This window comes from Ursus maritimus, unplaced genomic scaffold (assembly GCF_017311325.1).
Source record: "Ursus maritimus isolate PB19 unplaced genomic scaffold, ASM1731132v1 scaffold_20, whole genome shotgun sequence".
Lineage (NCBI taxonomy): Eukaryota > Metazoa > Chordata > Mammalia > Carnivora > Ursidae > Ursus > Ursus maritimus.
Window position 1 is genome coordinate 29,996,863 of NW_024424453.1, and position 17,535 is coordinate 30,014,397.

A 17,535-nucleotide genomic window follows, 5' to 3' on the forward strand; every position below is an offset into this window, starting at 1 on the left:
GCCTAACAGATTGCCTGGAAATAGCACATGCTCCGCACATCTTAATCCCTTTCGTCTCACCTAGAAAATGAGAGATTTGTGTTAAATGATCTCTAAGGTACTTTTTTAAAAATTTAATTCAACAAATGTTTATTGACTACCTGCTAAGTGACAGACGTCGAACAAAACAGACCTTCAGTTCACAGGACTTAAATTTCAGGGAACAAATCAACATGCAAAGAAATGCATCATCACTTTCCTTTTTTTTCCCCCCTTCATCTTTGCAAGTTCAATCCAGCTCAAACTTCAAGTTCATTACTGAGGCTACTTCTTAATTAAAACGGAAATATTTTCTGACTTAATATTTTCATATTTAGTAAACATAAGCTGATTTGCCTGCCACCCCCCCCCCCCCCCCCAGTCCCGGTAGGAAGATCTTGAAACTCTAATGGAGAACCATCCCTATGTTTCACTCTGAATTGATGTGGATCAGGTGGTGTTCCACTCTGGCCCCAGGAGTGCTATAAAGCACGCCGAATGCTCCCAGACACTGTGGAAGGCCTGGTGCTTCCGTGCGATCCCGTATCCCAGGGCACATTGATTGGCTTGTGTTTAGCCACATGACCCAGGTTTTTCAAATCAAAGTGAATCAAAGGAGCTTCGGTGTACAGGCAAGCTCCCTAAGGTCCTAGGGTCAATGTTTAGTGTTATTCTACCTCAGAAGGTCTTGAGAGGCGAGCTGAGGAAAGAAATGTATTATTATTATTATTTTCTTTCTGAAGGCTCTTCCCCTGCATCTCAAACATCTTCCTAATCGCCTTTATAGAACCCTTAGTGGGGTACCTGCTCCTTATTGCATTATTTCTCCGTCTCTGCCCTTTGAAATGGAGAACTCAGTGGTTGGTGAAAAATTCTTGGCTGATAACCTCTTCACATGAGGAGCGATCTCGTTAAGAGGATGGGGAGGGAGAGCCGCCTATCTCTGTGCATTCCCGTCCATATTATATTGCAACATCCTCCATGTCATCCCAATGTCAGAGACAGCCTTTTTCTAACCCGTAAGGATTCTGAAGTCCAGTAGGTGATTCTGACAATACCTGAGAGATATGGTGTGGCAATATGCTGACAGAATAGTTGTCTGGTTTATCTGCTGTTGCAGAAACAATCAGGCACAACGCACGGTAAGTCCTATTACTCATTTATCCGAATTTGACTTTGGATAAGTTTTGGAACAGGAAAGCCATACTTCCTTCCTACAGTGCTTCATAACATGTGGCAGTGGTTACTCCTTACATAAGACGGCATGTTTATACCTATTTTTAAACATAGTACTCTCTAAGTTAATTTCTTTATCTTATAGATAAAGATAGTGAGATGGGTGTATTCAGGAACACATGTGATGAAGAAAAGCCCCCCTCCATTCAATTATTCGTGCATTTAGTCACTAAAAAATATATATATTTTAAATATATAATATATAAAATTATATATATATATATATATATATATATATATATATATCTCCTACCATATGCCAGGCACTTTTGTGAGATCCTGAAGATATAGAAGTGGGCAATATCCTATCTTCATCTTTGGTGGCAATTGAGCACCCATCCAAGAACTTTCCTTGGATGTGTGCAAAAAGAGGTATCATTCTCACCCCCTCCCAGATATTATCGCTTTACTCTTAAGTGGAGGTGAGGTCTAAGCACTTGGAGAACTCAGTGAGGGTCGCCAGGAAGCCGGCGTGAGCGACAGAGCCCCGCGGGCAGCACGCCCCCCCACCCAGTGCCGGCGCTAGGCGGGGCCGCGGACTCGTGTTCCCGGGGCAGTGCTCGCCTCCGCCGGAACCCCCCAGGGGGCGCTCGCGCCGAGGTTTCCCAACTAGTATCTCGCCGGTTGCCGGGCGCATGGGTTTCGTCAGAAGGTGGAAATCTCCCTGAGAAGCTGCCATCTCCCCGCCACCCTCGCGTCCCCATCTCTTCCTCCCTTCCTTCCTCCCGTCTCCTCTCCGTTCCCTCCCGCTTCCTCCCCGTACCTTCCACAAACTCTCTGAGTTTATTGAGAGCTCAGCCTCCACCTCCAACATTTTCACCCTTTCCCCAGCCCCCACCTCCAAGGATGGAGTCCGGGTTTCCGGAGAGACCAAACTCCCCTCTCAGCATCTTTTCCGTCCGCTGTTGCTAAACTGGCCTGAGAGGACGAAGGGGGAGGGCGTCGGACACCCCCTCACACCACCACCAACTACACCACGAACCGTCTCCACTCCAACGCCGGATTCTGCTTTCCAGGGGTGGGACAGACCTCGTCCCAGACTCGATTCTCTTCCTACTCTTCGAGGTTGGCACCTCCAGGTAAGTAGATGCCAACTCTGCATCCCTGTGTTCTCGGGCCGCTACGATGGCAAAGTCCTTTGGGGATACTGCGTAGCAAGACCAACTTTTGAGATGCGCTCAGATTTGCTTGTTTATCATTGCTGTTGTTGTTTTAAGAAGCAGCTACGAGCACAGTCTTTAATCCAAGGGAACTTTCATCACATGCATCTCGTCTTCTGCTGTCCGCCCAACTAGCCCGGGTGGGGTGGGGCGCGCGGGGTGGGGAGCAAGCCTGCGGAGGGAACCGCAGCACACCCGCCGGGGAGCCAGTCCTGCAAGTGGTGGTGGGGCGGGGTGGGGGGGGGAGGGCACTGCTGTTTTAGAAATCGGGAAGGGGGAGGGGATCAGAGTCCTGGCTGAAGTTGCAGCTTCCCCTCTGACAGTGAGAAAGCTGTGGGAAATTGTAGCGGTGGCCAGTGGCTTGACCTAGCTGCTGTTGGATTTAGCCTCTCAACCTCCTCCCCACCCCCTTACAGTAGGTCCTAATAGTATGTAACTGTGGCGGCCTCTGGGGCTTAAAACTAATCAGTAGGCTTGCAAGTGTCTTCATTCAGCCAAGTCTCTCAGTGCTCCTTCTTCTGTTAGATAAAGTAGCCATGAGGGAAAGGGGGCCAGGGGTGGGACTGGAGGGACTGCCGAAGCGCTAGCCACCGCCAACTAAAGAGATCGGGACCCCTTGTGGGATCACAGAAGCCCCTGGATTGTTAGGGTGGAATCCAGGGAGACAATTCGGAGGTGGTCCACGCCAAGTCTAAGTGTTGACCATCCAGTGGAGAGCTGGCTGAAATACTCTTAGGAAGATGCACTCCTTCCCCTTGAAAGAAGTGGATGGGCTTTAAGGCTCCAGTTCCCATCCTGCCCTCCAGATCCGACCCCGCCCCCCCTGCGTTCTTGCAAGACTGGCTTCCAGTCGTAGAACTCCGGAGCCTCCTGGAAATATCACAGACTGCAGAGGTGATCCCTGGGGCACGAGCTTAGGAAATGCGTGCCCTGGGGGTTCCGGAGGTGGAGGGAGGAAAGATGAGCAGAGTAGTGGTGGTGGGTGAGGTAGGGAGGGATGAGTGTCCTGGGAAACTTCGTAAGAGAAATATCTGGAGAGAAGGCCCCTCGCCCCCCATCACACATTGACCCACTGATACTGTACGATTTCAGTGCCTTTGGGAGAAGATGCCTCTGTTCCTTTGCACCTGTGTTCAAAACTATACAAAACCAACCTTCATTCTCTTGTTTCTTCTTGTTGCTTTGCCAGGGATTTTTTAAAGAACTGCTCTGATTGTTCTTGGCTCACATGGTTTTCCTTTTCCTAAACAGCATTTTTGAGCTAAGGTATTTAAAGTGTTCTTAAACTGAGACTAAAGCCTAGTGGTCCTATGGGAAAAATCATCTTAACTTCAAATGAAATATTCTTTTTTCCCCATTCCTTCCTTCAACTGCCCTCATAACAATAACAATCCCTATTTTCAAAGATGCTTGTGGGTTTTGCTTTTTTTTTTTTTTAATTTTTTGCTTTACATCAAAAGAACCCCTCTCCCCAGAAAAACCAACTTTCCTAGAGCCTAAATGTTTTGAATCCATGACAGTGTTTTGTAGTTAGTATATACTGGTTAAACTGCATTAGCACACCCCCCTAAGAGCCAGAGGCAGTAAGAATTTTACTTATTTGATGCCTTTCAATTTAGGAAGGTCCCACTTATTTTTATTACTCAGCAGATAAGACAGAGCTCAGAATGGCTATTGCTGTGATTAGATAACTTCTGATGCTTTCATTTCCCTTACTAAGCTGCCATTTCTAGGTTAAATTCATTTTATTGGCTTGTCTGTTTTTAAAGGGAGAATGACAGAGCTGCTCTACCCGATCAGGGGTCTGAGCTCAGCGTAGGTCAAAGGTACTCACATGTAGGGAAGTGGATCAAGATAGGAGGATTACAGATGGGACACCTGTGTTAATGTGCATACTAATAAGGGCCAGAATCTCCTCATTTGTCTCTGATGGGAAGATTCTGACAGCTTCACAAGATCAAACTCAAATCACATCAAAACTAGGTGATATCCCCTGAGCATTACATAAAAATATCATACAGTCCATACGTATCAGTCCATAGCAGGAGTGGATGTCGAATCCTGGGCAGTTTTGAATGGTTGGGTGAGGAGAACTTGCCTATAATGGAACCAAAAGTCTACTCATGTGTTACCATGTGAAAACTCTCTTGGTCATCAAACTTATACCTTTCCCATGAGTGGTCAGCTCATTTTTATCCTTCCAGACACACTCCTAATATAATTTATTGGAAACAGGCACAGATGGGGTCCAGTGAGTTTCCCAGCATGAGACAACCACTTTACTAGAGCTTCTAAGTATTTCTTTAAAAACAGTAGGTCTGAGATTTGTGGATTTTTTTTTTAAAATTGTACCTAAAAGACTTCCTGTTTATCTCCAGGTCTCTGGAAGCAACATGGCATTTTGCTTCAATCATTGATTTTTTTTAGGGTAATCCTGCTTTTAGAGGTTTTAATTAAAAGGTCTCTTGTATTAAAGTGTTTCTTGATCTGCATGTGGATTTCTGATTAAAACATACCTCATTCCAGTTAGTAGTGAAAAAGATGTTATCTGTTTCCAAAGAAGTTTTATGTAGTATTCCAAAAAATGGAAGCTTTGATTCTTCCTATCATCAGATGATTTGAGTCCACCATGACTAAAAACCTTAAGATTATAGTGACTATAAAAAATAACCACAGAGAAAAAAGTGGGTCAGGAGTGGAATCTTTATTCTCCTCTGTTTGAATCTTTTGGAACCCAACTGAATGTTTTCATATGGTTTGCACCAAGCCCTTTTATGTACCTTGAAATATAACACTCCGGATCATTATGACCATCTTTATTCACATAAAGGATTTTTCCATTTGGAGGCAAACATGTTGGAGATGAACAGTTGATGTTAGGTGTCATTAATGCCCCACACTTCCAGGGGGATCTGAATCCAGAACAAAGAGTGAGAAGAGCACTTTGATGGCATCAACCTGACAGATTGGGAAAAAGGCTCTACACTAATTGGGAAAGTCACTTCGCAAGTCTTTGTATTTTTTAACCAGAGATATGGACAGAAGATCTGTATTTCATTCATTTTGAAGAAGAAAAAGGCTAAATTTGTTCTTTATATTTGATCTTTCCATTTTTGTCTTAATATTTTAAAACAAAACAAAAACCCCTTTGGATCCGTACAGTCACCCAAAGTCATATTGCCTTGGCAACGGTAGCCAGTACACCAGAGTCACAAAATATCAAGACAGGAAATTTAAAATGCATTTAAAATAAAAATGTCACGTGGCTCAAGACCATCCTATAGTGCATCAGAACTGACCTTTCAGCCTATAAAAATAGAGTTGCATTTGACTCTGCCTTTCTCTTGATTGAAAGTGGATGATAAAGAACAGATTACAGGACTTTAATTTTTTTTTTTTTAGGATGTCCTAAAAATTCTATAATGGTTTTCCTTTTGAGGGAAGCATGTTATGTAAAAAAGTGTGTTGGAGTTACAAATCCATTCTTTGGATAAGGTGGTTATGTGGAGATTGCTGGAAGTCCAAAATCAAGCTCAATAAATGGATCAGGCATGATGTGCTGTCTTTTATATGATATTGGAAGTAGACGATAGACAGTAAGGCCTCAATTCGCACTAAATTCACTGAGTGGATTTCTGCTAACACAGGTGACTGCATAATAAGACAAAATAGTGCCTACATATACTTTCTGTCTTTTCTGTACTAGGAATCTCATTTATGTGGGAGCTTTCTGTTTAGTCTCTGAATTACTAAATATATGTGATATAGTATATGCTTTTCCTAAGTTGGCAAAGCCCGGAAAGTCCTTTCTTTGGCTCCTGTATTCTTTGGAAAGCCTCTTGACAACCACTAGCTTTTAGATCAGTAAATATTGAAGGCTTGAAGGCCAGTTTTGAAAAATGGAAGAAAGTGGTAAGGATGCCTTATTTGGGAAGGTTTATATCAGTTCTCTGATTTTAGTACACTCCTGGGGGTGGGGGAGCCGACTTAGAGTTGGCCTGTGGTGGGCTCATTTCTAAACTGCGAGCAACAACTTCATTGCTCTGAATCTGTGACTCTCCAAAGTGGAAGAAAGCTTGGGGATCATCTGTTGATGCTAGCTGTTTAATTTGACAAATGTGGAAACTAAACCTCAGAGAGGTGACCTGCTCAAGATCAGGGGATTCACTCAACAACCCCCCCCCGATGACTCTTTTCTCTTGATACAGACTCAAGTTCCCTGGAGATAATTACTGTGGTGGTGCCAGTCTCTGGTGCCACGGGTACTGGTAATTTTTACTGAGTTGAGGATAGTGGGGTGGGGAGCTCCCACCTCCACTGGAGTGTTTTGGGGAGCAGTCTTGGGACTTACAAGTTTGCTCTCTCCTGGAGCCAATGCTATATTTACCCAGTAGATGTGATTAAATTTGTACAAAATCATTGTCTGCAGCCATCTGTGCTAATGTGTATGTTTTGTGAAGAATTGTTCACGCACAGTCTTAGTTTTCTATTTTAAATGTCATAATTGAATCAATAAAGTAAGCAAAGAGATTTTATAAGCATTTACACTTCCAGGAACTCAAAAAGGAATCTTTTATTCTGTTTTAACTTAAAGGTCCATTCAGAAAGAACAAACTCTAAAATGTTGTTTTTCCATCTTTGGCTCAAAACATAATATTTCTAACTTTGTATTTCTTATTATTTAAAAAAATTGAAACTTTTCTCCTTGGAAACATCAGGGGAAAAATACAGTGTTTCAGGTTAAGCCTAGAAACCTTCTCAGGTTTAAGGTGTATTGACTAAAAGACCTTCCTTATTCAAGAGATTTCAAACCTCTGCAGGACAATTCATTGCGATTTGAGGGAGAGGAGGAACAAAATTAGGCTAGTAGGAGTCCAAGGTGAAGAGCCCGCCTCTGATCGCTGTTGAGGCAAGGGGGAAGGGCTGGAGAGAGTTGGCATTAGAGTGGACGGTCGCTAGAGGGCGCCGGAGCACCGGCAGAGCACACCTCCTGGGACCATGAACCCGACTTCTAGGCTCAGCATTGGGGTTTGACTGAACCCCAAAGATGTGCTCAGGAATGAAGTAGTGGTTTTCCGGGCATCTCTTACTCTCCAGTGCAAATTGCCTCGCTACAGAGAGAAGACAAAAGACGTTGCCTTCAGAGTCCTGTGGGGCACTTCCAGTGGCTGCTTCGGTTGCCCAGCAGCTGGACAGCCTGCCTGCTCTCAGGGTTCAGCATGAGGGGCTGTCCTGAGTCTGACTTCCCTGTGTTTCCTTACACGGGGGACTTTTACCAAGGAAGAACTCTGGATTCAGAAATACCTGGTTTGAATTTGGGGCTTACAGTTTTCAAGTTGCAGACAGAGTAAATTACTTCGCTGGCATAAGTGTTAGCATCTGGAAAATGGGGCTGATAGTGGTTGTGATTGTGGAATGTTTAAAAGGGTCCAGTATTTTGGTGGGCAGGCAAATGCTAGCTCCTGTGTCCCATCTCTTAGGGGTTCCCCCAAAACTTCATCCTTTCCTTTCCATCTGAGCTGCTTTCTCCCATCTCCCCCCCCCCCGCCACCCGCTCAGCAGAAGGGTCTCAATTATCCACCAGTTGAATAATAATTGATCACAGCCTGTATGCCAAAATCCATGTTAGGCAGTGGGGATAAAGGCGACGTTCATATCTTTGGAAGTGGCAGGCTTGATGGTAGACAGGTTCATGAGAACAGACACTGAAACCCGCGGAGGTTAAGTGTGAGGAGAGAAATGAACAGATTATGTGGGTTGAGAGATAAGGGAATCGTTTGCTTTGTCTCAGAGAACCTGGGGAATGGTCCCACAAGTCCTTTATACTCAGGTGTTTTTGCTTCTCCCTGGATATCAAGGAACCTGGTCTGGGGAGGGTGATTCTGAGAGAGAGGAAGGACGGGGGTCGATGGAAATCTCACTCAGTGTGCCCTTAGGTTTGTGTGTATGTTTAGCGGTGTTGATGGAGGTTCTTAATCCCAATCAGTTCGTACCACCACCCTGTGTATTTTAGCTTCATCTGTATCATAAGATAAATGCCTATGTGATTGACTTAATCCATTTAAACAGGAAAATTATTTTTAAAGGAAACATGAAAGAAGTATAACAACACAACAAGGAATTCATCACTAAGTGGTGGGTCTGGAACAATCTAAGGATTCTGTTTTTAAAATATTAAAAGGCGTTTTCGATATGAATATCAATAAAAATGAAAAATAATACGGGTTGTAGTAGGATGGTTAAAAGAAATGTTTTATCATTATCCTTCAAGTGACAGAAAAGCTTTTAAGTTATTTGGAGACACTGGAGGCACAGGGTACCTGATTTGATGTCTTCGTTATATTTTGTACAGTCGTTTCAACAAGTAACTTAGAGACAGAAATTCTGGTGACAAGATGGAGAAGTCAGGGAGGTTTGTCTGTGAGATCTTGTGGATGCGACGCCAGGAGTGGGCACCTTGGGCCACGGGTGTTAACTTCCTCTGACTAGGTCGACTGCCAAGCTGCTAGAGTCCACGGTTGGAAGTCTGTGACTTGACCGATTGTCTATCATGTTGGAGGAAAGTCCTGATAAGAGGAAAGGGCAGAAGTAGTTGGTTTGCTATAGGTGGGGTGGGTGAACAACATTCATGACAGCTCATGGCCCGACTGAATTTTATAGAGACACGAAAGTAAATGCTTCCTATGGAATCAGAGAATGTGAGAGCCCGACAATCCTATCAAATTAGGTACACCCAATTCCCGTTTTTCAGAGGAAGAGACTGAGGCCCAGCAGGGTGAAATCACTCACGCCAGCTGTTTGGTGGTTGAGTTAGGGCAAGACAGAGGATTCTGCACCCTTTGTCCGGGCCTCGTGCTGCAAGCATCTTTCCTCCCTGCTTCGTGCTTCACAGGAGCAGGACTCTCCCTGCCTGGTTCACTGCTGGACCCCAGACAGGGCCAGGCGTCTAGCCATTACTCAGAAAGTTTTGGTTGACTGTGTGAACGATGTTATTTCCTTTTTCCTCGTTCTTATTTAGGAGTGTGCTAAGAAATCACTAGGTTGCAATGCATTTTGGTAAAGACAAATATTTGCCGAATTTTGTTAGGATGTGGGCTTCAGCTTTGAAGGTAAACAGACTTTGTTCAAATTCTGGCTTTGCCACTGAAAGGCTGTTTGGCTTTGGGAAAATTATGAAAACTCTCTGAGCCATATTCCTTGTTTGTAACAATGGGGATAAGGCAGAGAACCTGCCTCAGAGGTGTGCATTAAGTGTTCCTTTTTCTTAGCCTCCCACTCCTCCTTTCCATTCTTCCCAGAGAAGATTTCAAGGAGGAGAGTACCTTTTCAAAAGTGATTTTAATTTATTTCAGATAATACACATTTATCTTGCATAAAAAATAAATTATTCCACTGTATAAGCATAAACACGTATGTAATCATTACAAATACATATTCCGTGGGTTAGATATCATTAGTCTCATAAATAATTGGGTCAATGCCAAAGCACTAGTACAGGGGTGGACTCAAATCTAGGGTGCCCCCACCCCAATTCCAAAGCTAGGGTGTTTTGTTTAAATCCCTGTTTCATATGATCTTTGTTTCTTACCCATCCTTCTGCAGCTGCTTCTGTCACGAAGGCCCAGATCCCCTTTTTCACATGCTCTCGTGGCCTGGCTGGACCCTAGCGCCTGCCCTGTAATATTACCACGCATGGCTGTGCCCACTGCCCTGGCGTATCACAAGCTTTTCTGGGTAGCAGCTGTATAGTGCACTTCTTGCGATAGCTCTAGAGTGCCTAGAACCTTCTGGAACATAGATAAGTCTCTGTCACCCAGTGTGCGTGCCCCCTCCCTTAACATGTATCCTGTGTGAGGCCAGGTTTGTGGGTGGCTACAGTGTACATTGAACTCGAAATCAACTCTACACCCTCTCTCATTTATTAAAAATGCTCTCACTGTATTTTGATTATTCTAAATTAATAATCTAATTTATATTTTGATTATAATCTAAATTAATGTTTGAAGTGGTACAGATCGATTACTGTAGGCATTGTATATGTAATGCAATATATATTGTACTTGATGAACAATTTATGGGATTTTTTGGGGAGGATTATTTTGACTGTCTGTGAGTTTTACTTCATTCATTGAATCATAGCCCCTACCTAAAATGTGCTCCATAATATTTACAAGGCTATACTCTGTGCTGTATATAGGTAGGTAGAACTCTTAGTGAAAAGCATAAATTTTTAGTCATGCATTCGTGGGTTTGAATCCCAGCTCTGCTTCATCTCTTGAAGTTCAATTTCCACAGATGTAAAATGAGTAATGATAATGCCTGTACCCTAGGATAGCGGTGAACCTCGAAGGATACATTGCACATCTGTATGTAGCATCGCAAGTGCCCATCGAATTGCGGGCACATGGAAATTACTCAAATTGTAACTAGTATTGGCTGGTGGCACCCCTCAAAGTTCAGAGCGTATGAGTAATTACCCTAATGGTAGTGGTTTGCTATATTACAAGGGAGTTGTGAAGACCAGGAGTGCGTTTAGGAAGGTCTGATAGAAATCAGCAATAAAATGTGTGCTTCCCGCAGCTGCCGACACCGCCATTTACCTTTCTCCCCTCCCCCTTCTCTGTTCCCACCCACAGATTTTATGCCTAGCCACAAAGATGACTCAAGGGTTGTGCTGGGGCTTCTCTAAGATAAAACTTCCTCTGTCCCTGCTGGTGCCAGCTTTATTTCAGATGCAAAGTATGTTTAGCACTGGCCCCCAGATACACAGCCAGAAGGCAAAATCAATCACACTGCCCTGCAAGGCCCAGCAACAGACATTTTTTATAGCTGACTTTCTGTATCATCTACCTTTGTTCAAAAAAGATTCCAGGCATGGGGCGCCTGGGTGACTCAGTCATTAGGCGTCTGCCTTCGGCTCGGGGTGTGATCCCGGCGTTCTGGGATCGAGCCCCACATCAGGCTCCTCCACTGGGAGCCTGCTTCTTCCTCTCCCACTCCCCCTGCTTGTGTTCCCTCTCTCACTGGCTGTCTCTCTCTCTCTGTCAAATAAATAAGTAAAATCTTAAAAAAAAAAAAAAAAAAGATTCCAGGCAGCCAGCAATAGACATATTGGGTACTCTCTTCTATCAAAGTCCAAAATGCTACTAGCATAAAATACGCTTTTCAGAGAGACCCAATGCATGTCTCAGAGCTGTGGTTCTCACACTTCAGGACGAATCAGAATCTCCTGGAAAACTTGTTACAACACAAACAGATGTGCTCTGGCCCCTGCCAGGTTCCGATTCGGTCGGTCTAGCATTGGAGCCAATTCATGTGTATCTCTGACAATTTCCCAGATGATGCTGAGGCTGCTGGTTTGGCGACCACCCTTTGAGAACTGAGTCTTAAATATTCACTTCATGTAGAAGAGCTGTGCGTTTTCTATCCTGTGTGGTACAACGGAGAACAGCATTAATGGTAAAGCAAGGGCTCTGATATTTACTGAGCCACTGTGACATTTGCCATATGCCAGGCACCTCACCGGTCCCTTTATGCATATTATCTTATTTAATCCTCATAACTGTCCAGCCTATCGATTCATAATTATTTATTGAGACCCTGTCATGTATCATGCCACGTGCTGTGTGAGGCTCAGGGGATCTGGAGTGAACACACAGACATAATCCTGACCTTCTGTATATCAGGTTTCAGCAGGGAAACTTACTTGGGCAGAAAATTATAAGGTAATTAGTCTGATCCATAGAAAATGGAAGACCAGAGAAGCTGAGTAACTCGGCTAAGGTGACACCGCTATTGGGAGACAGAGGAGACAAAACAAACCCCAAAGAGCTTTTGTTTGTTTAGGTTAAATCTGTCCACGTTTACTGTATTGGAAATTAAAGTGGTTCACCTCTTGAGAACCGTTGTGCTAAACCATGATGCCAATAGTACCATTTTTCTTAGATTCTCAACCCTAATTTGTTTCGATGACTTTTGTAGCCAGCGAAGATGAGACACGTCTCATCTTCTCCTAAACTTTTTTTTTTTTTTTTTAAATACGGGGGCCTCTCTGAAGCCTTAGCCTATATTTCTGGTGATGTCACCTTCCTAAAGAAAAGGCTGACCTGCTTTGGAATTGCTTTCTTACGTTTTTATGTGTGCAAGTATGTATGTGGATGAACATTTACAGTAAGGAAAAGCAACAGTTAAACTGTCTATCCCAGAACAAACTGAGTTGTGGTGGCTTTATTATTCATCGAAGGATCTCTATCCCAGCCGAGGGCATTTAGAAAGATACAGTTCATGCACGTTTGTGACATGTGTTGCCTTCAAGGTTCCCCAGGGCACCTGCCACCAAAAGGGAAGCCCAGGGAAGAAGCTGAGGCTCACTCCTGCCTCATTGCCGCGGGAGGAAGAGATGAACGATTAGACTCCAGAGCTGTGGCTTTTGTGTCATGTTGGCAGCTGAGTTGTGCTTAATTGTGGGCTAATGACCGAAATACTGCCCTTTTCCATCATTTTTATTCATTATCTAACGAGAATGAGAAGTCCTAGTAGATACTTTCCTTTGGTGTGTAATGGTCCATGGTTGTTCAGACACTGATGCTCTGGCTGGCTCTTAATGCTTTATGGCATCATGAAGTTTTACTGAGTAAAATCAACCAAATCAGAGCTGACATAACTCAGTGTGGTTCTCAACTGATGATCAGTGAATGAACTCAAATCTCTTTTTGTTTTCATAGAAGCCAGTGAACGAAGGGAGATGCTGTGGCAGGGATAGGGTGGTTATTTAGACGTAGCAGATCCTTGGAGGAGAACTTGGAAAGAGGGTATCTTCCAGTCCTTTGACTGTTTGGTCTTTTTGACAATAAATGCCTGGATCACTGGTTCACAGACACACTTCAAAAATGTTTACCCAGATGTTTGGTGTCACAGAGGCACATCCCACAGCCAAAACAAACAAATAGAAAAATGTGATGCTAGCCGATCATTTGTCATCTTCCTTAAACGGCGAAATTGGACACGAAGCCTTTCTGTGAGTTGACCGGACGCAGCATGGATTCCTTCACACCGCGTCTCTGTGTAAAGGGCACATTCTGCTGGGTAATTATAACTTTGTAAAGGAATTCCCTTTCTGGAAAGCGGCAGTTGGAGGAGGGTCTAGGACATAAATGAGTGTACCTGCCCATTGCATCTTTTTTTCACTCACATCAAACGGGAGTCTGTGTGATATGTTCCACGAGGGCCATCTCCTGGGAACCCTTTCAGCCAAGTTTTTGATGCTGTTTTTAAGTTGTGAGCTTTTTGCCCCGAATTCTCAAATTCAGACTCAATGGGCTCGGGTGAGCAACACACACTCACTCTCAGTGATGAACCCTGTTGGTTTTGCAGATTGCTGGGGCCACTTTTGAGATCCCCTTTCTCTAAAGCAGATACCAACAGGGAAGGGGGCTGGCCCCCTGCTCCTCACTTACCCACCCACCCACCCTGCCCAGGAAATCAGCTCAGGGAAGACCCGACCTGCTTAATGACCCTCCCAATCTGCCCTGTGCCTGCCCTGCCAACCAAGCTAAGCAGCCCAGCTTAGACTTGCCTCCAGCAGGAATGGATGGGAGTTATTGTCTATGGGGACAGAATGATGGGAATCTGCCCAATATCCTAGGAACATCATCTTTACTGAACTGGGGAGAAGAGATGATACCCAATCAAGGAGGCTCAGTGCTTAGTTACTTAGATGAAAACTTCTGTCCCTCATTGCTTGGCTGGGCAGGAGCAGTTCTATTTGTGATTCCCATTCCTTCCCTGTTTTATGGGTAGTTGCAATAGCTGGGTATGGGTTCATTCTCTAAACTCCTTGTTCTGTGATTTTTCCTTTATATATACTTTCTAACTTCTATGAATCTAAGGGAGATTTGAGATTAAATATGACCTGATTAAGGCAAACTTAAGATCTGCAGCCCAAAAAGGTCATTATCAAATGAGACCCACTAAGGGCAAGTGTCAACACAATATAGCCTGTGGGCCAAATCCAGTATGCAGACTTTTTTTTTTTTTTGTAAATAAAGTTTTATTGGAACACAATCACACCTGTTATTGCCAATAGTTACTTGCATACTACGATGTCCGAACTGGGTAGTTGTGACAGACCGTATGGCCCACAGTCTGCTGCCTTGCTTTTTGTAGAAAAAGTTTGCCAGTTCCTGCATTTGGGACATATTTCTATTTGGCCATCTCCAGATGGGAAACGTACATAGGCTTAAAAACATCCAAGGGAGTATTACTCTGAAATTTGGGCTATAGACCAAATATCTAAATGATAGAATTTTGTTGCTATGCGTTGTGAAGATCTTGGACGCAGCACATGCTTGTAGGATGAATGATTGTGAGTTTCTAGATGAATGGTTTATGGTCTGGGTTCCCTTTCCCCATTAATAAAACCAAAGTATCTAATTTGATCTCTAAGGGTCCTTCTTGCAGGACTATGTTACATACTAGACAGAGAGAGAGGAGGCAAGACACCCTTGGTGACTTGTACCCCAGTCTTCCAAAGTGACAGCCAGGGCCTCTTGAGTCACCCTCAGTCATACTCAGCATCAGCTGGAATTATTACTCAGGATCAAAGAGCATGGTGGTCCATTGTCTCAGTGTTATTGGGTGCCCTACGTGGAGAAAGACATGGGGATTTAACAGTTGAGGGCATCAAAATCATGCTAAATGCTTTTTCTGAGTCGGTTTGTAGAGATGGGCTTGAAGAACAGGTTTATTGTTCACATTCGTCAGCTCTTGGTATAATCTTGGGCACATACCTGATGTGCCTGATGTCCCTCTGCTCATGCACCAAAATCATAGGTGGAAATCACACTCCCCCTTTTGCCATACAGGTGGATCCAGAGCTATTGATTGCCTACTTGGTGGGGGATGGAGGAGGGAGAGGTGATGGTGATCTTCTGGCTCCTACTGTCCTCCACCCCTGGGGGGAGGGGAATAAGAGATGCGTCATTCTGGGAGGAGTCATGCTCTGTGGTGTGACTTGGGCAGCCAACTCCTGCTTCAAAGCATACATTGTGCTCCTCATTAGGAACTGGAGTTCCCACTGTCCCCTTTCCCGAGGAAATAGCCAGGGTTTCCGTGTGTTATCATTTATTAATTCGCTCATTTGGGAGGGTGACATGCTGCCTTTGCGGAGATGCGAGCAGAGCTTCAGCCTCCGTATCCACATTCCAGGCGGCACCCGGTTTTCCTTTCCGGCACCCCAGCATCCAGAGCGCCGGGCACAGACGCAGCGGCCCTGCCTGCTTCCCCTCACGGTGCGTGCCTCACTCGCTGGCAGGTCCCACAGCTGAGAGTGAGCAAGACAGCGAGCAGCCCCGGGGCTGAGGGAGGGGAAAGCCCGCTCACAAGCTCTTGGCTTTCACGTGCGGGACCCAGACCCCTTCCCATTCAGTAAGGGGAGCGGAGGAAGACTGCACAGCGCTAACACTGGCGCACGCAGTTTGCGCCACGTTCTGACTCTGGTACCCCGAAGCTCTATGCGTGAAGGTGTGTTGCATGGAAAGACTGCCCGGTCCTTCTGGCTGAGGAGCGGAATTTGTTCCTTTCTAGGAGGTTAGTTTCCGAGAGCTCCTAATTCTTAGAACTGCGGAGAGCTGTTAGTCTTAGGACTGGACGCAGAGTGGCTTTTTTGGTCTGCTGAAGTCAGTCAAGTGGCAGGGTTGTGTCAGGCGAGAGCATTGAGGCACATTTCCCTGAGCCCCGAGTTTCCAACTGGTTGACTCCCATTCTGCTTTTTAAAGTAAGTGGGCAGGGGCGCCTAGGTGGCTCAGTCGGTTAAGCATCTGCCTTCAGCTCCTGGAGTCCCGGGATTGAACCCGGAGTCAGTGGGGCTCCCTGCTCAGCGGGGAGCCTGCTTCTCCCTCTGACCCTCCCCACTCTCATGCTCCTTCTCTCTCTTCCTCAAATAAATAAATAAAATCTTAAAAATATAAAGTGGACAAATCATATGCATATGATTGTTAACATTCCCCATTCTTTTATATGTGTATCTTCATAGGTCCCAGTTACTGTATATTTACCTTCATTCATCAAATTTATTTTTCAGATGTATGGTTACAGACTGATGCAATACCAAGTCTTTTATTTTGAATCAAATGTATTTAAATCCTTCATCTAAAACAAGAGTTTTATCTGAGTATTTCTGCTACTCGATACCTAACGGCTTAGGTTTCATGTGCTTTCAAGGCAAAGTCTTAAGAGTAGAAGTTCCTTCGGGTAAGAGATGGCACTGTTTCTGCAGCTTGGAAATGAAGATGCTAATATTCAGCTTCACAAAATTGGACATAATTTAAAACTTTAACATACTTCCCTGCTTGGTTTATTTGTAAATGTTGATCCTGGCACGGAAAACCTCAGAGCTTTTCCTATTTTCTTGTTTCGCATCTCCTTAGGAACGTGCAAAAGGAAAGGTAATAAAGGACAATCTTTTCAAGATAAAACATGATTCATAAAGGTGACAGCCGTGCCATATGTGAGCAGTGATTAACAGCTACAGAGTCTGCTAACGGCTTTTTAAAAATAAAGTGATAAAGCAGATTTTCCCATTATTTCGTGTTTCGGTGCTTGCTCAAGTGCGTCGCCCTGATTTTTCTCGGTTTCATTTTATTCTGTAGCAATCGAATCACCCTTCATGTCCCTGCAGTGCTATATTAGGGCTTAGTGAAATATTTCATATATATCCCTGGTCATTCTTCCAGTGATATTTTAAGTGTCAAGACGATGTGGTGTATTACAACCGTAACCGCCTCTAAAACCGCTCATTTTATTTCTGTAGAGTGTGTTGGGGTGGACAGAAGGGAGAGCATTTCAAGGCTTGCTCATTTGGAATTGGTTTACTTTAATTTAGAGTCATGATGGCAGTGGGCATGGGCTTAATGAAGTGTCACCAGTTTAAATGGCCTTCCCTTGCCATCGCCAGCAGACACAGGCTGCAGGGCTGGTGGGTACGGACACGCACAAAGACTGTTCACCTCTGAGATGTGGGGTGGAAGGGGAGGAAAACTCTTATTTTAAAATTCAGTTGTCATTTTAGTGAAATAGGTTAATTCTAGGAAATGCATTTTCGTGAAATTCAGTTGTCTTTGGC

The 17,535-nt window shown here is 44.3% G+C and overlaps 1 protein-coding gene across 1 annotated transcript in view; it reads left to right on the forward strand.

The window, feature by feature from the left end:
- The first annotated feature begins 1,944 nt into the window (after positions 1-1,944).
- Positions 1,945-17,535, forward strand: part of CPNE4 (copine 4) — a 474,248-nt gene continuing 458,657 nt past the window's right edge. Inside the window, exon 1 of the mRNA XM_008708689.1 lies at positions 1,945-2,333. The gene's annotated coding sequence lies outside the window, so the exon portion shown is untranslated. The remainder of the gene's footprint in view (positions 2,334-17,535) is intronic.